The following is a 25469-nucleotide window of genomic DNA, read 5'->3' as shown; positions in this document are numbered from 1 at the left end:
CTGTTGAAGACTATTGTATAAATAAACTTGTATAGCAACACATTCGCTGATTCACCGACTCAGGATACACGTGTTATAATTGAAATGTTATACAAATCTGTGCTTTATAACGTGTATGCATGTTGTGTGTTTACAGTCTAATGGTAGAATTAGTGATTAGTTAAAAAATGATGCGGGCGAAATATACGGGTACTGATTATGATATTTGTATTATGTTTCTTTGGTATGCTTGTTCTGTTCTATGTTATTATTAAAACAAGTGAAGTTATAGTAAAATGAACGCAGCAAAAATAAGGCGCAACGACGTCAATGCTAGTAAAATACAAGACATGAAAGACGAATTAGATTTTTTAAATACATGTGTGAAAAACTGTTATGCTGAAACTCCAAATAAGATTATAAAATTGATAACAGCTTCAATCACTGGAGAAATGTTACAAGGATTGGGTTATGCTCCACCCTTCTTTCATAAAGAAAAGCAGTAAATAAAAATTACAAATATCTACATAAGAAATGCCTCATGATACTTGATATGCACCGATAAAATACCTTTCAAAATTTGGTCAGAAAGTTTTTTACTTCATTTATCGATAGATTAAGATGATCCCATCTTTTCAAAAAGATTCCAGTCTGGGACCTTTTGACTTCAAAGGAGTCTTACATATTGATAAGTTATTAAATCGAAATATCGATGTTAAGAATTTATGGCCAAAAAGAAGAAAAAAAAGTGTTTTGTTAGCCAGAAAATATGAGAACCGTCGCTTCGTTATTTTTGGACTTAATAAGATACTCAGCAACGTTTAACGGGGTCCAATTAACAAAGAATGTTACAATTGGTTTCATTAGGGAATTCGTCGTAAAATCGGAATAGTGGGTTGCTATTAGTATATTAGGTATTTTATTATGATATTATATATACTGAAGGACGTTTATGCAACGTTGCCTGATTTTGTATTCTGGCGTATTAAATTTGTGATAGGTTTAGATTTTATCTGAGACCACATGGTGAAACTTCTGACACCGTTTTATGCCATGGTCATTTGAGGTAATTTTTTACAAAAATTCTTAAGCGTTTAGGGCCAAAACGATATTTGATTACTTAAATGAAAAAGGCGTTTTGTCATTGTACGGCTCTCTTGAATTCTCTATTTATTACAAATAAGGAGAAACTGACGGAAATGGCCCCAACCCCCCCCCCCCCCCAAATCCAAATAAAAAAAAATAAACAGACCCCCCCCCCCCCCCCCACGGACAAACAACAACAAAAAAAAAAAAAAATTCCAAAAAAAAAAAAACAACACAAAAAGAACCAAAAAAAAAAAAAAAAAACGATAACAAAAAAGTAAAACAAACCCAAACAACAAAATAAACAACAACATGATAATTATTAAAACAAAACATCAAAAACAACCAATGAAAACAACAAACAAATAAAAACGGGTAAAAGAAGAAAACCAGAAATAAGACAACAACGAAAAAAATAATCCAAAAAAAAAAATCCAACAAAAAAACAAAACAAATAACGACAAACAAACAAAACTAGAAACCCCCAACTTAATCAGAACAATCAAACAAGTACCAAAACATGTACAATAATAAATATAGTATGCCCAGCGTCTACCTGGCGTCTTGAATTTATGTGTGGACAATCTGATTTCAAGGCGTTGACCATCCTCTCTAAATTATAATTTTAAAATGACCCACGTCGTGCTCACAATTTGCAAAACTGCAATGAATGGCTCAGTTTGCCAAGTTAGACCTCTATCATTGTCCACGATCTTGATCTACAAAACACGGTAGTCAAATTCATGTAGAAAAGTCTTGTAATGAAACACTGTAAAACACTGTGATTCTTGCATCGAATTGGGAAAAGAAGGGTTTGATTAACTCCATAAGTGATGACTCTGGAAAAACATGTATTTAATATTTAAGGCCAGAAAACTCGTCCTTAAAATATCAATCAATTAAATTGACACTCATCTTGTCAGAAACTCTCAAACTTGGGACTACACCGAAATCCCCGGTGTGAGAATTTTTGACAAGGTGAGAGTCATTTTAATATATATATATATAAAATATATATATATATATATATATATATATATATATATATATATATATATTATAAATTGAGCTTTATATAGCGCAATATCCACTAAATGTGCTCAAAGCGCTTTACAAGAGGTCCCTGGTCAACAGCAACATTTAACATGTAGGACGGGACATGCCGCCTGTTAGGCGATACTACAATTTTTCGGACAAAGACAACGCTGTTAACGACCAGGTACTCATTTTACACCTGAGTACGGTGAGAGAAAGTGAGTAAAGAGCCTTTTCCAAGGACTCAACTATGCGCCGAGCGCGAGGCTCGAACCCAGGACCTCCCGATCCGAAAGCGAGTGTCATACCACCTAGCCGCACGTTATATATATCGTTATTTGAAGGAGGACGAGTTATCTGGCCAAAATTTTAGATAGGTGTTTTTTTTTTTTTTTCAGTGTATGGCTGAATCAGAGCATACTATGATAGTGTTTTCTCAGCTTGGCTTCCGACATGATCAAATGTGTCTGCATGTTCTTTTACGATCTGTTTGCGATGGGTACCTATTCATGAGAACGCAGATTCGAATTTCGCCTCAGCCCACTTTATTCTGCTTTTTCTGACACTGCCTTATACAAACTACCATTGATCAAACTATCGGTCAAGTAATGATTTCCATGCTATGCAACAAACCAATTAACGTTTTTTTATTGGTGGTATATGGGTCGACTGGTTTTATTTTTTACGTTTTATTGTCTACGTTATTTGCCCGTTGTTTTAATGAAGGGTTGGTTCTCGGCAAACATTCATTCGTCTCATTTGTAATTGTTATCGTTTCAGCTTATCTCAGTTGTATCGTGTTAAATTACACAGATTCATTATAGTTCTTGAAATCAATATGAATAAAATAAGAAGACATAATATTATTGTGGGGATAAAAATGGCCGCAGTCATTTTGTTTACCGTACATTTTATTGTCATGTTTAATAACTAAGTAAATAAAATTCTCTTTATTCATCCTAGAGGGGGAATTTGTCTTTAGAGTCTATTCCAATGGAAGACTGGAATAACCCATGCGTCAGCCGCAGTGCAGGGCCGCAAATCGAGCTAGGGCGAGGTGACTTGCTCAAGGCCCATAGCGCAGCGGCGGGTGATCGAACTCGGTACCTTTAGGGTACGAAGCAAAGACCGTTCCACTGAGCACTGCTTCTAAAACGTGATCATTTATTGCCCGCCTGTATGAATCAAAAATTGTCTTTATAATCTATAACCAGGCTGGGAAAAGGTTAATACTAATACCCGAGATCAAAATAAAGGCTCATTTGGCTGACATGGCAGTTATGAGCTGATGACGTGGGCATGTCATGCTGATACAACCTGATGGTCGATCCTGGTGGTTTCTTGAGCGCTGACCACAAAAATAGCTTCAAGAGACACCATTTTGCTTCATGACATCTTTCATGTCGACGGTGATTACTCTGTTCATTGAGAATTGAGATTAAAATATCAACCGCACAATAGTGTGTTTCATTTAACCGAATTTAGAATTTTGGTTCGTTTTCAAAATTCACGAGCGCGAATTTTGCTTAATTAATTATCAACTGTCTCACTTTGCATGAGGCCGTAGATTTTTTTTTTAATGTGAAAGATAAATTCTGTATCTCCATCGGTTATTGAGCAATCTCAAGTTCCTTTGATGCTGACGATGTTTTCCTTTAATCACACTCGAATAACCGAATATTACCGCAATGCCGTATAGCATAACATTATGTTGTTTATTTTCAGTGTTGTAGCACAATAACTTCTCTAAGAAATAGTTCATGACCATAGAGCCCCTCAGCCTTGATTTTTTTTTTTCGTTGTAATTTTGACTGTCAAATTGCTGTGAAATAGACATCCTCGTTTGGCTTCATTTCCAAACTATTTAAACAGCATTATAGCAAAGTTTTGTACTGTGGTGATTTTACATTTCAAAACCTATTCCTTAAAAACATTTTAACCCCCTCCCATTCTAAAAGAAAAAAAAAACCCACAAAAAACCAACAAAACTAAAACAAACAAAAACAAAAAACAAAACAAAAAAAATAAATAAAAACACAAACAAAATACCAAAAAAAAACAAAAACAAAAACAAAAACAAAAACAAACAGACAAAACTAAGAAAACAAATAGACAACAACAGCATAAAATGAAAGGAAATACAAAACAAAGCCAACAATACGCCACTCAACATTGTGGAGGGAATGAGTGCGAAATTTTGGTATTAATTGATTATTTTCAACACATTCTGAAAAAGTGCGTTTGCGTGCTTCTCATGTTGTATTCAATGGGTAGCCCTACTGTTGCTGTGAAAGTTTTGGACCAAGTATGATTAGTTGTCCGGAAAAATATTCATAATTCATAACGTTTTTTATATAATCGGAGTAAGCGCTGGCAATTTTCAATTGAATTCAAACAATGTTTTTTTGAAAACAGGTCAAAATGCACGCGCTAGAGTTTTTATTAGATTTTGAAGAGAGAGAGAGAGAGAGAGAGAGAGAGAGAGAGAGAGAGAGAGAGAGAGAGAGTTTGTGCGTATGTGTTTGTGTGTGTGGGATAGAGAGAGAGAGAGAGAGAGAGAGAGAGAGAGAGAGAGAGAGAGAGAGAGAGAGAGAGAGAGAGAGAACCGAGTTCTATCTCGGGTGATGTCTAGATTATTTTCTGACCTCCCAACAGTGATTGGGTAGATGGGTCTAATAGATATGGAGGGAAAGTATTTTGCCTTCCTTTTTCATAGTGTAGCAAGCAATTGCTATTATTGTCCGTTCACGCTATGTAATTCGGGATACATGGGCCTAATGACTCAGAAGGACTTCTTCACCAAACTTTTAGCCAGAGGTTTAGATTGCTTTATCGTGTTGATATTGATCGGGCTGGGACTAGCACTGTCCTACAGACTTTCATATTCCATCTGTGAATAAAGTATTATAAAAATGGAAGAATTGCTGTGAATCAGATTCAATAATCGCTTGTCAATTTCTTAGTGTGATAAACATTTACTAACCAGTTGACAAGTCTGTAAAAAAGCCATCCAGCTCCCCGTCACGAGTATAATATCCTAGCTTGAGGACAAGTCATCTATTAACAAAACAGTTTCTCTCTCTCTCTCACACACACACACTCACACACGCACTGACGCACACTCTCTTTCTTATTTCTCTCTCTCTCTGTGTGTCTTTGTGTGTGCGCGCGCGCGCGCGCGCGTGTGTGTGTGTGTGTGTGTGTGTGTGTGGTCTATAAGGAAAACCAGAATAGTTTCTTCCATGAAAATTAACCAGTTCGTTAACGTTTTAACTTGTCTGATGCAATACGTCGAGATTTTTGCAAATTGAAATCGAATTTACAATAGCTGCACAGTTTGTTTATTTTATTATTATTTTTTAAAAAATGATGTTCTTGTCAATGCCTGCGGTAGAGAGAGGGACACATACACACACACACACACACACACACACACACACAGAGGGAGAAGAGAACAAGAGGAGAGAGAGAGAGAGAGGAGAGAGAAGAGAGAGAGAGAGAAGAAAGAAAGAAGAAGAGAGAGAGAGAGAGAGAGAGAGAGAGAGAGAGAGAGAGAGAGAGAGAGAGAGGTGTCAGTGATTTGTTTTACATTGAAGATCGAGCAGTTTTGCTATACATATTTAAGAGCTCTATTCACTATCTACTTTCTCTCCTTCTTTCAATAGGCTTCAAATTTATAGATAGAACGAAATTGACGTCACTAAGTTAATTGTTATTGTTTTTAGCCATTCATTTTTGTGAGTAGTTCTCACGAAATTATATTAATATAAACGTCAAAGGTTACACATTGTTTTGTGTCTTCGTACGTTATAGATAGAATGCGCTTGGCCAAGGAGTTCACAACATTGCCATCCGGAAGTATAACGGGCCAACACACAAACTCTGTGTGACCATGAACTTTTATAGTCTTGTTAATACAGTTTAGTGAGAACAACTCACAAACGCGGATGGCAAAAACAATAACAAAGGCCTGAGTGACGTCATCTGCATACTATCTCATAACATTGCCATCCGGAAGTATAACGGAGCAACACACAAAACTGTGTGTATCCATGAACGTTTATAGTCAGGTTAATACAGTTCAGTGAGCATTACTCATAAACGCGGATGGCAACAAACAGTAACAAAGACCTGAGTGACGTCATCTTCGAACTATCTATATCGGGTTGGCGGATGTTATGGGTTTTTTAAACTTAATGCAAAGCATCAAAACATGCCCAATCGTTTTACTCACTCTGTCCTTTCTCCCCTCTTATCACAGAAGGGATAAAGTTGACGTCACTCAGCGCTCTGTTATAGATTACATAAACATATTATTTTTTTGTGCCGGTACATTCCATCTGGGGAGGGGGGGGGGGGGGGAAAGGAGGGAGGCAAATGTGTGAGTATTTTACTTAACTCATAGCGTCAATACCGATCTGTTCTCTTTCCGAATCAACCTTTTGTGCTTGCCCTTTCGTGTTCATTTAGTTTTTTTTTAATTGTGCTTTTATATAGAGCAATATCCACTAAAAGTGCTCAAAGCGCTTTACAAGGGGTCCCTGACCAACAGCAACGCTTAACATTTAGGTCGGGACATGACGCCTGTTAGGCGATATAACAATTTTTTTCGGACAGAGACGACACTGTTAATGCCAGGTATTCATTTTACACCTGAGTACGGTGAGAGAAAGTGACTAAAGAGCCTTTTCCAAGCATTCAACTATGCGCCGAGCGAAGCTCGAACCAGGATCTTCCGATCCGAAAGCGAGTGTCATACCGCAAGACCACATAATCTCCAATGGGAGCGATCTATATTCATGTTTTCCTCCAACCAGGTCATCAATCATATGATTTTTTGCTGTCCACGATTGGATTTTTCTTAACAAATGTAAACACGCTGCTTTGTTTACAAATGTTATAAACATACCCATGTGTCAAGCTGAATCAAATGACCAATCGTGATGTTAGATATTTTGAAAGCTGTGAACACTTTCACTATGTGGGTCACTTTGAGCACATTTTGCAATGTGACCAATGACCTCGAGCACATGGAAGGTTAATATAGATAGATCATGTCCATTCCCGTGAAGACCTGCTTTGCAATGACTATCAACGATTCGTTGCTTCGGCCATGGTCAGCTTTATGTTGGGTGGTGGGAAACCGGCGTAACTTTTTCATTTTTGACAATTCCGAAACAGTACCGGACATTGTAAACAGAGAAGTAAGTTCTACATTTTTATATCCCTCACCAAAACATGTTATCAGCAAAATAAAAACCATTAAAAAAAACTTGTTGTCGATATATAGATAGTATGCGCTTGGCTAAGGAGCTCACAACATTGCCATCCGGAAGTATAACGGACCAACACACAAAACTTTGTCTATAGAAAATACGAGATTGGCGTCACTCATCTCTTATATTTAATTTTAAGACAACCTGTGAGTGATAACTTCTCACAAAATTTTTATCAATCAGACTATAAACATTGAAGGTTACACACATGTTTAAAATGGCTGGCGGATGTAGTGAGTATTTACCTTAACGCATAGCATCAATGAAGTTGTTTGTGTCCCTGTCTAATTTAGGTGTTTATTTATAATGCCTCGATGATACATCATTTCAGAATAACATTGCCTTTCGTTATTCAAATGTCATGTTTTTGACAGTTTGCTGCCTACCATAGAATTAATGAAGTTGACGTCACCCGGGTCTTTGTTATTGTGTTTTAGACAGTCAGTAGGGTGATACCTTCTCCCTAGCCCCACTGACATCTATAGATAGAACGAAGTTGACGTCACGCGGCTTTGTTATTGTTTTTTAGACAGACAGTCGGGTGACGATACCTTGTCCCAAGTCCCACTGACATCTATAGATAGAACGAAGTTGACGTCACTCGGGTCTTTAATATTGCTTTTTGCCATCCGCAATTACGAGTAATTCTCACTAAACTGTATTAACCAGACTATAGATAGTTCGAAGTTGACGTCACTCAGGTCTTTGTTATTGTTTTTTGCCATCCACATTTATGAGTAATTCTCACTATAATTTGACAATTAGTTCAAGCCTTGCCCAACTGGACTATGAACGATGTCCTCAGGAAATACTTTTTGCACATCTTAAATTAGGATGTTCCACTTGGTGAAAAAAAATGTTGTCTTTGTGCGCAAATTTGACAAGCACCAAACTGGTAACTTGCCGCATATTATCCAATCATTAGGCGATTTTAAAATGTTATGAGGCGCACAGAGCACGGTGCATGGCGTATATAAACGTTCTCCGTAAGTGACTTTATGTTTATAAACTTTTGGTTGTGAGAAATTTTTAATCGAAACCTGATAGTCTAGTTATAAATTTTTATCAACTTCTCATTGAGGACTGCCATGTTTCAGGCTGATCATAGGAGTGCGTTGTAAGTACCGATCTTTTATAGACTAAATTAATGGTATGTTTATTGAATGAATTATGTGACCCATTTGTGTTCTGTGGCAGATTGGTTGGCCGCTTCAGATTCACTGCAACAGATTTTCTTTTAAACGTGAACAGAATACAATCATCGTGATTTAGCCGTAAGAAGATAACACTATCGCACAAAGACAAAATGGTATTTTATTTTTTTTGCCAGAAATCTTTTACTTGTTATGTCGAGATGAATACTGAGCTGATAGAAGGTGTGGACTTTAAAAAGATATATGCAAATATGAATAGAACAGTTTTATAAAAGTACGAAAAGTCAAACACAGGCCAGCTGGTTGGATTTGAAGTAATGTTTTTATTGCGTTTTTTAGATATTGGTTGAAGACGGGTTTTGAGTCTGAAACGTTCTATGTTTGGTATTTTGTTTTGTTTTAAAAGCTGTCATAGTTATTTTTGTACATTATTTTCTATATATCCAATGACACCCAGCATGTCAATACGTTTTGAACCCGAGACTATTTGGATACCGTGGCTAAAAGTATTTTTCACAATTTTGGGGTAATTTTAATCGAAAGGAAGTTAAAGTTTTCTAGACAAAAAAACAAAAAAGCATTTTGTCTGCGTACATCATTATTGGCAAAACCTGAAACAACAAGGGGATTGTTATAATGGAAATATGTGGTCTGGTAAACAATAAATACCTTACAGGAAAATGTAGTGATTTGATTTTGGTGAAGGCACGAAACTTTCTTTATTCATCCCAATAGATTTGTCTTTCCTTCACCATCATCATTATTTTGCTGACCAAACAAAAAGAAACAAACAAACAAAAAAAAAGTTACTCACCCCCCCCCCCCCCAAAAGTAAAAGCAACACGAAACAACCCCCCCCCCCTTTCCTAAAACAAACAAACAAACAAAATCCCAGCACCCCCCCCCCCCACCCCCCCAACCCAGTACAAAAACAAAACAAAACAATAAAAAATCCAAGAAACTCTCCAAAGCACATACACACACAAAAAAACAAGGAAAAACTAAAACAAAGCATAGAAAAAACAAAAAACAAAAAACAAAACAACAAACAAACAACAAACAACAAACAAACAAAAAAGCGTTTAAAAAAAACAAAACAAACCCAAACAACAAAACAAGAAAAACCAAACTTTGTTCATTTTGGTCAGAAAACTTTTACCTCAAACACTGAGTAGGTTGGTTAACCTATCTATTCTGTGCCTCAAAAATGAATCGATTACATACATACACGCACACACACACACACACACACACACACATAATATATATATATATATATATATATATATAATATAATAAAATATAATATATATAATATAAAATAATTTGATAATACAATTCGATTGTCCTCGTCACATGAATAATATCCTCAGTGTCTTTTCGTGATTTCGTTATTCCTGTCAAAAGGCGTCTATTTCTTTTCTATAAGTCTCAATTGCAACGGTAAAACGGTGCTCAGAGGTGAGTTATGGAACCTTCCTCTTTTATCCTCTTCACAAACAACATTGGAGCTCATGTGTCTTATAAATAGCCATTGTGCTGACAAATAGATAACCTCTTATGATAGGTAATATTGATTGTTAATTTCCCATTCCAGAATAATTTAGATTATTTCATTTCAAGCATAAGTTCACAAAATGCCCTTCATTTTTACTTCCTTGTTTTCAAAACAAATTGCCACAAATTAAACCAACCGTAAACTACTCATATTCATTTAAAGTTAAAATTTGATCATTAGAACATTAAAAAAAAAATTGTTTCATCAAAAGACTCGACTAGCGTACAGTTCCATAAGAGTTATTGTTGGTCCTCCGCCTTTCGCCCCGGTAACAAAAAGTCCTTAAGAGCAACGAGTCCCATCAAACCGAGGCTGATCCCGAAATCATTAACTTAAAACGCAAAGTATCAATTGCTAGCAATCTTTTTGATAGAACGCTGGTTTCAGTTCTTTCACCAAATCTAGTTTAAAACCAACTACACGGGACATAAAATAATTTGACTGCCCGTGGCTGCTCACCTTGATTGAAGGATCGGCTATGTTGTCTTGTGGTATGACACTCGCTTTCGGATCGGAAGGTCCTGGATTCAAACCTCGCTCGGCGCATAGTTGAGTCCTTTGTAAAATGAATACCTGGCCGTTAACAGCGTTGTCTGTCGGAAAAAAATATTTGTAATATCACCTAACATACGTTAAGTCTCGTTCTTCACGTCACTTGTTGCTGGTTGTCAGGGACCCTTTATAAAGTGCTTTGAGCACGTTTAGTTGATACTGCGCTATATAAAAGCCCAAGCTATAAAACCAAAACGTATGTGGGCAGCAAATCAGACAAGAACCAATGGATCTCTTCAAAGTTTAAGGAGGCAGTCAAAGCACTCGAAGACATTGTGTTTGAACATAGAATTGTTCTCCGGGTAGGGTGGGGTGAGGTGGAAGGGGGGGATTGGGGGGGGGGGGGGGGGGGTTGTGTGGTTGAAGTCAAGATTACCAGCAGAGTTAAGAATCGCGATAAGGTTGAAAATATATATCTATTATTATACAGAACGCAGGTAAAGTGAAACCAGATATTTTCAAATCTCTGATTTAAAAAAAAAAAAAGCTTAACTCTCTGCTCAAAGCTCTCTCAACGCCAGAAATTCAAAAATCTGCTCTACACAAATCTCTCTAGAATAATGTTATCTAGCACTTACAACCTCAAGCACAACACATTCATGAATACACTGACAGAAAGATAGTGTTTGAGAGGGAAGAGAAGGAGAGAGAGAGAGAGAGAGAGAGAGAGAGAGAGAGAGAGAGAGAGAGAGAGAGAGAGAGAATCCGTGTTTTAAAATTCAAATTAGATTTTAAAGCCTATATATTCAAATAATTTAGATATTTATTTATCCGACGGAGTGAACAACATGTTTGTGTTCAATTTTCAAGTTGAAAAACACTTATAAATTGTTCAAACGTTGAAATATTTAATCAGTGCCAAAATTTATACCTTCGTATTTGCGTCTTGTTTGGTTTCCTGAGGGTTTCATCAAAACAGAATCATCTCAATTCTATTTAAACGACTCTCTCGTCATCTAAAGTTAATCATGTTTACTTTGCCAGAGTACCATTAAATTCGCGTTTTCAAAATCTGTTTTCGCTGTGCATGATCTCTCTCTCTCTCTCTCTCTCTCTCTCTCTCTCCCTCTCTCTCTCTCACCCTCTATATCCTCTGTCTCTCTCTTCTCTCTCTCCTTCACTCTCTCTCACTCATCCTCTATCTCATCCTCTGTGTCTCTCCTCTCTCTCTCTCTCTCCTTCTCTCTCTCTCACTCACCCTTTACCTCATCCTCTGTTTCTCTCCTCTCTTTCTCTCTCCCTCTCTCTCTCTCTCTCTCTCTCTCTCTCTCTCTCTCCTATCTCTAATAAACTTTCCAACTTAGTAGCAGCATATTTTCGTTTCCAGATTATCTAAATTTATAACATCGAGGGAGCCAATAACATATTTAAGAGTAAAGGCGCTCACAAATTGAATTTAGAAATCAAATACTGTTCGGTAGATTTTAATAAAACTTAACAAGATTGAGCATACTGCGTTGAACCTTCCATGTTGATTTATTGCCAGGTAAATAAATATCGGTTCAGAAGTTACCTTTAAAAACTATTAAAAAAACAAACAAACAACAACAACATCAAACAAAAAACAAAAACAAAAAAACACAAAAACAACAACAAAAAAAAAAAAACAAAACAAAACAAAACAAACAGACAACAAAAACTCGCAAATACACAAAGGGGTTTAACCGTACAATTCCTGATAAGAAAGGCGACGTCAGGTTCTCCTTCTTCTTCTTCTTCTTCTTCTTCTTCTTCTTCTTCTTCTTCTTCTTCTTCTTCTACTACTACTACTACTACTACTACTACTACTACTACTACTACTACTACTACTACTACTACTACTACTACTACTACCACTACTACTACTACCAACACCACCACCGCCACTCCTCCTCCTCCTCCGCCTCCTCCTCTTCTTCTTCTTCTTCTTCTTCTTATTCTTTGTCTTCTTCTCCCTCCTCCTCCGCCTCCGCCTTCTCCTCCCAGATTCGGTGACTTATGATAACCTTGATTCATAATTTATAAACTATTAGGTTTGAACGAGTTCCATCAGCGTGGCGCGATTTGAACATAAGAGCAAACTGGCAAATTGACTGGAAAGAGGTTGCATTTCATAGGGTATTCGTTGATGGCAATCGCAGTTCCAATATCAGAGTTGTAAGGAATACCAATATTAAAAGCAACGATAACAATGGCTTTTTATGTTCACATGGTTATAACACAACTAGAATTACGTGCCCCCTTCCTTGAATATGGGTGCGTGTTGAAAGATATTATAAGTGGATTATCTTACTTGCAGTCAACAAAACCTCTAATAAGAATACGCTTCAACAGTCGTAACGTCACTTCCCTCGTAATGACGCATGGTAACTTAGTAACTGGCTCTAAACTATCGGAACAATGGCGGACGCCCTTATAAAATATTTCTCCGACGAGCATACAAGCGTATCCAGAAGAAAAAAAAAAACCATTATAAATTTGATCATGTTTTGACTTTTACACATTCTGATCACAAGACATATGAAACGTTCTAGCCAGCATGAAGAATAAAAAGTATAGATTTTTTTTTGTTTAGAACCACGATGGCCGCCGTTGCTGGGCGACGTGACATCAGACTATTGAATCCAATTAGGAGGACACGGTTATCAATACCATGTTAGAATGCGTTTAGACTCAGTTCTACCTGTTCATGTATTACTCTTTCATAACCCATGAAGGGGATCTTATCCCAGCTTCATTCTGTAGCATGTTAAAAGCCAACAAGGATTGGCCGTTAACGTCTTGATATGACTGTGGTCTACTGAGTGCGAGTCTCCCTCTATCATAAGAAATGTAAAGACGATTAACCAGTTAACCGCCATACTCTGGATTAACACGTATTTAAAAATTTTCCCCCAAAAAATCTTCATTCAAATATCGATCAATTTAAATGACCTTTATCTTGGAAAAAAAACAAACTCTCAAACCGTAGACCTTGCGAGGTTTGAGAGTTTTTGTCAGGATGAGGGTAATTTAAATAGATCGGTATTTGAAGGACGAGTTTTCTGGCCAAAATTTTAAATACGTGTCTTTCCAGAGTTCGGCGGTTAACCGGTTATGTCGAGTTTAGTTACTAAATTGGACGTGATTGTTTGTTTTGTTTTTAAGGGTTTTACAGGGCTTGAAACACATTTAGGTCATATCAGAGCCTTATTATTTAAAGAATAAATATGAAACGTTTCGTGCATGATAAAAACGGCAGTGGATTGGCGTGATCACAGTGCATTATGTATTGAAGACTATTTTATATCTTCAAGATAATGGCCGTCAAAATTGTTTATTGAATGTCAGAATTCGTGTGATAACAATAAACAAACACTCCAGTTGGATGGTATCTTTAGACGGCAAAATATATGCCTGCGAACATAAGCACTTGCCAAATCTTTCAATTCCTTTCATTTTTTGTTGTTGCTGCTACCTAGCTGCATCGCAAAAGGATTTCTTTTCCTCGTGAAATTTCCAACAGGTTTAATGAATTTATTTTAAAATGCTCGAATAATGCTTATGTTTCCGTTTTTAGAAATCGGCGTGAGAATCTTGCGATTTAGAAAGCAGGTGTGTCCAAGTCTAATCACAGATATTGTTTTTGGCAAAAAAATTTTCAATGAGCATAACACATTTATAAGTAAGAAATTTTGAAAATTTGATTAAATTCAGATTTAAATCAACATATTATAATCACATGCAAATGCCAAGATATACTAGTGGAAAATACGAAAGTAAGCGCCTACTAATGCCTTATTTATACCTCCAGCTGGTCAAACGGAAATACATTTCCATTGCTTACAGTACAAGTCGCTTGCCAGGCGTTGTGATTGTACAATAATCTTACAACGTCCTTCACTTCATATCGTAATAATTCGTTCCTGAGTCGAGTTGGGCAATATGTCTAATGCGTCTTATTCAAGGAAAAAACGCCGGGGCCATAATTTTGCGATCCATGTGACCTATCAAGTCTCCGTACCACTGAGCCACGGGCACAACACAAACATCAAACTTAAAAATCCTATAGCCATGCTCGATAAGACAAACGAATTCTTGCTTACATCAAATCACTCGGAACAAATATATTATCATTCACTTAATGCTATTTGAATGGACATGTTATATAATATAATATCATTTAGTTTGAGAATTATTTTTGATGACATCATTTTTTAATAATCTTTTGGGGGATTGAAATATTCAGTCAATCGAATAAGACTCACCGCGCTCAGGTGTAAAATGAGTGCCTGGCCGGTAACAGCATTTTCTACGGTATGTCGGGCAATAACGCCTCAAAAGCGTTATGTTTCGTTCTCAATATTCAGTCACGCCATTGGCTTTAAACCGTCGTATGCTTATTTGCAGATCTGATAACCTAACTTGTTATGGTCTCATTGTTGTAATGGAAATACTCTCAAACCAACATAAAATATTGTAAATTACAATCTTAAATCAGGCCCATAATTGCGTTCGGTAATCAGACCTGCAAATATGTGCACCTAGCTTTACTCTTGAAGAGTTTTAATTACATTTATTGGATATAGCGCCATATAAAAGCTCACGTTTTTATTTAGTTGTAAATGATGCTGTACTAAATCATTGAAATTTCAATCCCATTATCCAACTGATGAGTTTTATAACTCAAGTGCCAATATTAATGGCAATGGGACGGGTTATGTTTGTTTGTTTTTTTAAATTTTGTTGACGCTGATTTTGCCACGAAAACTCTCTTTGGAGAATTAAGTGATAACGATCCAAATATTGTACGACGAACAGGATCAATGTACTTCGGAGTTGGCATTAACGACCCACTTTTTATGGGCCTAGTATGGTATTCAAGTGCTGGGACTTCTATCAACCTGTACGACGTTTTTGAGTTTTAAACGATCCGATACTATTTGGAATCGAAATGTTTTTTTTTTTTTTGTATTACCGCGATGCCATTGTTATAAAGGGACGCGTTTGACTTAAGCAATTTCCCTGTTTGGCATAATTAAGCTTGCTTGCTTTCTTAATAAAGAAAAAGTGCAATACTTGGTAGCTGTTGGCCTTTTTCGATACGTCTGTATTTTCTATTCTATCAATGTCGTTTTCTGTCTTTGTTCTAGAATGAGACAATTGATTTTGTTCAGACCCTTGCTGAGATCAATCTCAGGTTAGATCGTATTTTTTTTTTCTATGTAAAAGATTTTCTCTCCCCATCCCGCCCTCTCTCTCTCTCTCTCTCTCTCTCTCTCTCTCTCCATATGTATATATTACTCTCACCTCATTTGGTTATTTCCTCCTACAACGCTGTTTCATACATCCGTTGGTATTTTGATGGATTCTTTGAGGAGCACACAGACACACATATTCACACAGGCACACAATCACATACACACACAGGCACATATACATGCGCAACAAACTTACAACCGGAAACAATATTAGAAACCAACTGAACACAACAGCATTCCCCCCGGACACGGGGAACACCTCCCCAAAGATTCCATCAAAATACCAACGGATGGATAAAACAACGTTGTAGGAGCTATGTATAGTGATGTTAGCCGCCACAACTTTTTTGTTTATACCCACTATTATACACATTCAAAACACACACGCCATGTCACCTGAAAATCACATGATCTACTCAATGGGAACAATAGTGTGACGTCACATCTTCTTTACCTCCATTCTAACACTTCCCATAACACGATACAATCTACATAAGAAATGCCATTATACGACTCGATTTAAAGTGGTTTTGGAATCACTAGAGCTCAATATTGAATATTTTATGAGACCAGTGATTGATAATACTGCGACATCCATTGTTGAAAAATAGGTTTCGAATCGAAGCGAAAAAGATGTGACGTCACGGTATTTTTCTCGTACTTAATACGGAGATTCCTGTGTGACGCAATTACAACAGTAAGGAGTTACCCACTAAAATTTTGAATACACATACATTTTTCCATATATATATATATATATTATATATTATATATATATATATATATATATATATATATATAACCCTTTACTAGCGGGGTTACATAAAGAGAGCAGATGGCCTTGCTACGATGCGACTCTTGGCTTCATAAATGATAGTTACTTTGGTTTGAGCTGTATTTATAACTACACTAACAACAGGAGAAAACATAACCATAAGAAACTTGGTCTCGCTATTTATTGGTTAATGTTGTATGTCGTGTCACACTTGACATTGCGACACCTCTTAAACCATCCATTAATCCCTAGCTGAGTATGAGGCTGTGTGAAAAAAGAAAGAAATATAAACATATAAACAAAAACATTCATTTCTTTTTGGTTTCACGAATTAGGTTTCAATTTAGTTAACGTTATCTAAATTAGAGATTTAGCAAGCTGAAGAAAATCCTCAAACCTCAGTCGATTGTTGGTCAAAAAGCCAAAACCGTATTAAGTGGTTTTTTGGATCATCAAAACTCTTACTTGAACAGCGTAATTTTTATTTACTAGACTTCAACCAGCTCAATTTACAAACATTGCTGTTTTTGTACATATTTAGTTCCCTTTTCGAGCGCCCCAAACACAACATCTATGTGATGGCGACTCATTTTTTTTGCCATGCCTCTGTTTTGTGATGCAGGCTAAAACAACTATTTGTAACCGATATAGTGGCTTTAACATATTCATATCATACTAATGGTTATGAAGGAATTTAATTTATTTTATAGAACAAGATAATCTAAAACGATGCGAGCATACGATTTTGGAAGTAAATTTTAGCAAAATTATGTATACGTTCTGTACAAACTGCTCTACGTAGCAAATGAATAACCCTCTGTGTGACAGAAAACCACAGGGACCACATTCAACAAAAAGTTCAAGTTGAATGGAGTATTAAAAACTACTGTGCAACATGAACTGGGAAAAAAAAGAAGAGGCAAAGGTAAAGAGGTGTTGGCCAGGAGACAAGCAAGAAAAGCAGTTTAAAATGATGAGGTGTAGATAAAACCTGACAAAAGTGAGCGATCTGTGCATTGTCCTGAGGGATGTTTAAGCCACGACGAAGAGCACAGTTGGAAGATATTAAATCAAAATATATATCTCAGCAATGAGACCACCAAAACATTCGAGATTATCTCCTGGGAAACACATTATGACCCCAAGAGTACGCGGTGACGTCGAAGATCGGATGATGGAGCTAGAACTGGACTTATTGAAGAAAAGGATGAAATGGTTCAGGATATTCCGGAAGAATTAGGGTCAAATCACGGGTCCAGGGGCGGATCTGACAATGGGCAAAGTTGTTTTAAACGAGGGCGAAAATACGGCGTCGAAGGGCCTTTGTCTGTGTCATTTACCTAGAGGTAAAGCCAATACGTTCAGTATGCACGCGGACTTCGATATTTCAAACATTAACGCCCAAGAGGGTGTTTCTGATTTTATTTACAACCACAGTGGTGCTATTATGACTTACCATTACGAGAATGGACTGGAATGTGCCGAAATTTGAAGGGCTACATAATAAAAGATTATAGATTCGATGCAAAGGAAATGGATGTGAAAATTCCCTTAAATGACAGTGCCGAGGCAGTTATTAGACAAGTCCCAGAAACTGTGGAAATGTCGGCAATTTTGGATGTAAATAACGATTACTTAATGAATGGGGGATGCCAAAATAAAGGCCATTGGAACGGATTTACAAATTCGGAGCATACGACCAAGACGACTGCTTCTTGTCGAGTCATCACCGTACGGAGAAATGGAAATAAGCACTGTGTTCAACCAGTTTTTAATCAACCAGTTTTTAATAGAAGCCAAGTTAAGGAAGAGGACGTTGAATTTAATCCAATAATTCACGACCAAGTTTTCCAGTATTACGGACGAAGGCATTGTCAGTCGTCTCCATGGTAACATGTCATCACTAGATTTCAAATTTATATCATTTTTACATTAACATATCAAAAACAAAACCATAAAAATGAATAGTAGGCTTATGAAAATAAATAACAGGGATCCTCATTTTTTTTTTTCTGTTTTCTTTTAAAATGTTATCATGTGTCTATCAAGAGATAGAAAGATAGGTAGGTAGATAGATAGATAGATAGATAGATAGATAAGAGAGAGATAGATAGATAGATAGAGAGAGAGAGAGAGAGAGAGAGAGAGAGCGAGAGACAGAGAGAGAGAGAGAGAGAGAGAGAGAGAGAGAGAGTAGCAGGAATTGTAGGAGAGAAAGACGAACATTGCATTATGTGTTAACTGATAACACAAAAAGAGGCCGAGAGCATGTTAGTGCATAATAAATTACAATCTTGTCATATTCTTTTGTTCACCGACTAAACTCCCTATTGACATTTTTGTTCAGAAAAGATTTCCGTAATATTGATGGAATAAAATAATTTGTCAAGATTTCATAAAACCAAAATTACATTGGAGTATTGAGCTTGAGAAGTTTTTATAAGAATGTTTTAAAAAAATTTGTTGGTTATTTTATTTAACAGAAATTAATTCATTTTTTTCCGGCCAAATTGTAAAAAAAAGTCGTATTGTCAGTTTTTGGTAGTGTTGACTCATGCTGGTGTGCTATCAAATGATTGCTTGTTCAAATCATATTAGAATAAAAAATGGACTCTAGTCCTGTTATATTCGTTCTTTTTAAATATAGAATGGTGTTTTATAATGTGTTCATTAACCAGTCAGCTGCCGTACGCTACAAAGACACGTAATTAAAAATTTGGATAGAAAACTTGTCCGTCAAATTTCGATCGAGGGTCATTTAAATCGAGTTTTCTGGTCAAATATTTAAATCCGTGTCTTTCTAAAGTACGACAGTTAAAGGGTTTATAATGTGTGTAAGATTTATCTCAAACATTTTCTTTTTTTCCTTCCATAGGATTTATTACTAAATGGATATCTGTAGAGACAGGGCAAGCCAGGTAAATAATATTTTCTCATTTGTTTAAATCAGAAAAGCTACACCAATGCCAGTAAAACAAACACTTCTACTAATAAATCATTACTACCATCATTTTTTTTCTAGGGGTATGCACATAGACATTTATATCGTCTGACGGAGTTAGTTTATTTCAAAAATAAAAAGTAGTAGTAGTAGTAGTAGTAGTAGTAGTAGTAGTAGTAGTAGTAGTAGTAGTAGTAGTAGTAGTAGTAGAAGAAGAAGAAAGAAGAAGAAGAAGAAGAAGAAGAAGAAGGAGGAGGAGGAGTAGGAGGAGATGGATGATAATGATGATGATGATGATTTTGATGATGATGATGATGATGATAATGATAATGAGATAATGAGGATGATGATGAAGAGAAGGAGAATGAGAAGATACTAGAAACAAAAAATCTTTTTTTTTTCATGAAGATCTCCATAAAACAACAAAGGAGAATAAAACACAGGAAAAAAATAATGTCCCTTCCCCCCCCCCCCCCCAAAAAAAAAAAAACAACCCAAAAAACCCAACACAGACCACATTTACTGTTTATCAGTACTCATCCAGTGTCTGTATGTGTCATTTGATTTGTCCGACTGGTAGCAAAGATAAGCGGGTTGTCTTCGTAATCCTAATTGACGTCATGTAAAAATAGCCCTGTGAGATTACATAACGTAATATGAAAATCATAAAAGATGTGCATATTATTTAACGTCAAAAAGTCACGAATATTAGAAAATTATAACATTAAAAAACAACCAAACCAAGCAGCAACAACAACCCCCCCCCCAAAAAAAAAAAAAAAAAAAAAAACAAAAAACAAAAAAACAAAAAAAAAAACAAAAAAAAAACAAACAACCAAATCCTTCCCCCCCCCCCAAAAAAAAAAAAACAACAAAAAAAAAAACCAAAAAAAAAATAACAAAACAAAAAAACAAACAAACAACGGGGAATCGGGCACTGCGTAAATACATAAATAATAAAAGTTTATTTTATGGCACAAATTATAGCCATGCCAGAAAAAAATATTTGAAGAACACTGTCTTAAAATTAGTCTTTTCAATATCAATCTTAAAAAAATGGTCATATCGCACTGAGAATCGAAAGATAAGTTTAACGATAAACTTAATTTTTTGTTGTTGTGATATTGGCATTTCAATTTCTATTTGATTAAACATTATGATAAAGATTTTGAAATTTATTTCACTCCCTCCTCGCGATGTCTTTAATTTTGGAAATCCTGTGACATGAATACATTCATTCCTGAACAGACTTTTGTCGTCAATGTTGGGTAAATAACACGGGTAGGAAGGAATCATTGCTCCATAGGACGCTGAACACTACATGTCTCTGTATAACATTAATTACTGTTCGTGATTCTTTTAAAAAAAAACCCTAAGAGAATCACTATCATTTATGTTATTCTCCAAAACCTATTACTATTTTTCAAGATTTTGTTATTAATTTGGGACTAAATTAAATCTGATATAATTTCCAAATATTAAGTCGATTCAAACTGCTCGAGTGAATTTAGTGCAAATTTGACAGAACCGATTTGTTTTTGTTAAAATTTGTTTTAAAATTCCGTGAGCGCGGTGTTTTAGGCCCTTGATTTATTAACTCACTCAATCCTAGAGAATTTTGCTACTTTTCAAAATTGGAAAAAAAATGTATTAAAAATGAGCATGTACATAGATAGTTTTATTCAACTATCATTAACATGTAACATAAAAACATTAGCTTTGATACTACGCCTATAATTTGTCTCATAAAAATGTAATTAATAGGCATGGGGTATAAGTAACCCGGATAAACTACGGATATAGTAGGTGTTAGGGTTGAGTGAGTTAAAATAACTTATTTTTCCTAAATACCCCATATAGAATTTTAAAATAAAACCCTTTAGAATGTTTAGGGGTCGTTATATTGGCCTGTTATCACCAGACGTGCACAACGGCAAGGCGATTGAAGATTAGAAAACATCTCACAAAATTGTGACTGGTGACTAGAATATTATATGATTCGGGCGGTCGCAAACTGACGGTGAGATCCTTTATACAAAAGTTTCAGTCTATGGGAATTAGGCTACATTGAGGTCTCTGGGTGGGGTTCCTGGCCTCCCATAGTGGGCAGGGGGGTACATACTGTGTCTTCTATCCCCTTATATATGTTTTCCAACATGCTTTCTGTCTTTGTCTTGGAATGCGATTACTTGGTTTTGTCCTGACCCTGGCTGGAGTCCTAAATGGGAGGGAAACAGCCAAATGCATAGTTATTGTTTTGGGAGATGATATTTTTCCCTTGTAAATCATCTCTCTGTTATGTATTATTATATTTGTTATTTTGAATGTATAATGTTAGCATTTGAGTGTATTCCTCTTTGTTGGATTTTGTGCTTGTGTCCGGATGAGACTTAAAGGTGATCTCAAACTAAGTACATTTGTGGTATGCTCTTGGAATCTACATCTGATCCCTATTTGTTCCCAGTTCCACTATCTCTTACTTTTTCTTGGGTGTTTTAATTGTAATTCTAGAACTTTTTGCTATCCCATTTTCTTCCTTTTTACTGGCGCCGTAAAACCCTTAAAAACAAAAACAAAACAAACATTGAGGTCTCATCAGCAGAAATTAGATTGTTCAAGTTAGAGATTTTTAGGTGAGGCATGAGGTAGTAAACACGACATTAAAAAAAAACAACTTATGATGAAATAACCAATGCAGTTACAAGCTAGTGATTCAAGAAGATAAACTATGTAGATCTATAGGGCATGAAAAAAATATAAACTCTTTGCATTATTACTCTTTCTGTTTTAAAAATACAGACTCAAAAACTAATAGTATTGATAATAAGTCTGTTGATAGACGCTTATACAATCTAAAAAGATAAATTGCACAAACTTTTTGAGATGCATGACTTCATTTTTATTTCATTTATGTTTTACTCCAGGCAGGGGAAAAATAAAACATCAAAGGTGTCACACTTTACGACAAGTAAAATTCAAAACAAAAAAAATTATTTGTAAACTTTTTTTTATAAACGCCTTGTCTATATATAATCTCTTTAAATTTCAATGTCAAAATGTAATAATTTGAGAGAAAACCAAACAGTTGGAATAGGAAATCCTGACTTCATGGTAGCTATTAGATGTTGGAATTTTCAAATATTGGGTGAACTCATATTTTTATGTTTTATATAAATAAAAGAGCTTAATCGAAACAGTCAAATGATATATGACATAAAAGTGCTGATTTCATGGAACTTTTGTTACTGAGGGATTGATTTTGATATTGGAAGATAACTTTTGACGGTTTTGAAGTTTTGAGATTTATTCTCCTGTGTATATGCCCCTTTTCCACGTTGTTACTTTATGAATTGAAAATTTCATATTTGATTTAGATTTGGTATTTGGTGCCAAAATTGATAACATTTTCATGTCCCCTTAACGCGCCATTGTCTTTTTGCCCGATAACACTTTAGGTTTGGATATTCCCGCTCAGTTTTTCTCCTTATTATTGACCCATTCCGGAAAAAGAAAATTCCAGTGTGCCTTTTCTAGGTGATCCCCGGTCTGAGAGTTTTTGACAAGATGAGGGTCATTTTCATCGACCAATATTTGAAGGACGAGTTATCTGACCAAAATTTTAAAAATACGTTCTTTTTTTTTAAAATAGTACGGCAGATTTGTCGCTATTTCTATGCGGCTTTCTGTTGAAACTGGGAGTCCCGATAGCTCAGTTGGTAGATCACTTGCTTCACACGTAAAGGGACTGAGATCGATCCCGAATGCAGTCGATATTTTTCTGAACCCCCCCCCCCCCCCCCTGTCAACCCAGCAGTGAATGAGTAGCTGAGTCTGTAAGATTTGTCGGAAAGTACTTTGCGATAGACTAGCGTCCTATCCAAAGGATAGCAAGCAATCGCTATTGTCCGTTTCACGCCATAGAAACCGGGATAAACTCTGGCTCTATGGCCCCAATGGCTCTGAAGGACTACCTTCTTTTGAAACCGTGAAATAGCTCGGTCTTTCGCGCGGGAAACAGTCGAATGTGAGGGTGTGGTAATTAGAGAGCGGTAGGGGCAGAACCCTGGGATTTTTTTAAAAGAGTACAAACCCTTCGTCAGCAAAACAATAAGCAAAAGAACGTTGATAACAAAACAATTTGAGATTTGTAACGTCTGTATTCTTGGGTGGTAGGATTTCTAGTATGAATGAAACGTTACCGTGTGTAAGAGTAAGAGGTGATATTTCTTAAGTAGCATATGAATAAGAGATGATATTTTCTCATTGCTTGTGAATTATAATCTCTTTCGTGTAAAGTACTGTACGCTGGATGCAAATTTGAATTGGATTTAGACTCAGCTACACACTCCTTGTTTGATGGATAGACGTCTACTGTGAGTTGAAAATAAAATCATGTGCACTTTGTGCGGTTATGTGGTCTTGTGGTATGACACTCGCTTTCGGATGGAAAGGTCCTGGGTTTGAGCTCCTCGGCGCATAGTTGAGTCCTTGGAAAAAGCTCTCTACTCACATTCTATCACCGGACTCAGGTGTAAAATGAAACATTGGCTGTTAACAGCGTTGTCTCTGTCGGAAAAAGATTGTAACATCGTATAACAGGTGTCATGTCTCGTTCTCCGTGTTACGTGTTGCTGTTAGTCAGGGACCCTTTGTAACGTTTAGTGGATATTCCTCTATATCAAAGCTCAAGTTTTTTGGTTTTTAAAAAATTAGAACCGAACATGTTCGCGTGCCAGTCTGACGGTCCTTGTCCTTGTTTTCGTGCAATAATCCGTTTATCTTTCCGTCAACCATTGACTGATATAGCCTTAACCAAAACAGAAACATACTCGACTCGAATGTCTGAATGATGTCGGCCACTTAAAACACTTAAGTCTACGGTTTTAACTTCTTACTTCTTTGGACGAAGTGCAGACATTTTGACATATTTCAACAAGTTATTGACTTGCCTTCTAAAGAGATGGCGTTTATGTGTAGGAGGTACGTTCGAAAATCAAAGTGATAAAAATAAAACAACAAAGGAAAAACAAACAAACAAAACGAGACCATGAACGAAACCCAAGTCGTATCTAAACAAGTCGATGTATATACGGTGAATGCTTTATGAGTCACAATATGTGGAGTGTTCCGAAAGATTAACTTGTCACTACGTGCACTTTATTTAGAAATCTGATAACCCGAATAGTTATGATCTCATTGTTGCAATGGAAATACATTCAAACGGACTCAGAATGGGTCTATTGTTCATTGCAGCAATGTTAAATTAAGACCATTATTGCTTTCAGTCATATTCATGATGATGATGATGATGATCATCATCATCATCATTATCATCATCAACATCATCAACATCACCATCATCATCATCATCATCATCATCATCATCATCATCATCATCATCATCATCATCATCATCATCATCATCATCATCACTATATTGAATATCAAAATATCCCATCTTAAAAAGCTTGTCAAACTTGTTTACTCCCCCCCCCCCCCCCCCCCCCCCCCACCTCCCTTAGTCAATTTCCATACCGTCGTCTCTGACATTCTCGTACTTCATGACATGCTATATTTACCACTAAGCCACAATTACCTACTGCAGATCAACACACCACTTACTCAGTGACGCACTTCAACTATTCAGGAGCTGATCCTGACATAATTTTGCTATTTTCATGGCAGTGTTCCAATAAGAGACAAACGAATACATCTCCTGACTAATGAAGCATTCATCCTTCCCTCACCTCACACCTTCTATCCTTTTTCCCCACCTTAACACTCATTCGTGCCGGGAAACTTAAGGGTTAAATAAATATGTTCAACATTGATTTGGGCGTGTTGAGAACTCGTTGTTGTAGAATTCTGGGGTAAATATAAAGGGAACGTTATTC

General features: G+C 36.2%; 1 protein-coding gene across 3 annotated transcripts in view; it reads left to right on the top strand.

The window, feature by feature from the left end:
• The window catches only part of LOC144965232 (uncharacterized), a 199191-nt gene that overhangs the window by 16051 nt on the left and 157671 nt on the right, over positions 1 to 25469 (top strand). Inside the window, exons 1-2 of one of the 3 annotated variants that reach the window (XM_078900341.1) lie at positions 19338 to 19365; positions 19510 to 19552. The exons of 1 other annotated variant lie outside the window; for it this stretch is intronic. The gene's annotated coding sequence lies outside the window, so the exon portion shown is untranslated. Of the gene's footprint in view, positions 1 to 19337; positions 19366 to 19509; positions 19553 to 25469 lie in introns of those variants that run through there. One more of the 3 variants, XM_078900340.1, reaches the window with a different exon arrangement.

The sequence above is a fragment of the Berghia stephanieae genome, chromosome 2 (assembly GCF_034508935.2).
Source record: "Berghia stephanieae isolate SIO BIC M18660-M18661 chromosome 2, UCSD_Bste_1.3, whole genome shotgun sequence".
Lineage (NCBI taxonomy): Eukaryota > Metazoa > Mollusca > Gastropoda > Nudibranchia > Aeolidiidae > Berghia > Berghia stephanieae.
Note: the sequence above shows the minus strand (reverse complement) of the source record. Positions and strands in the feature narration are given on the sequence as shown.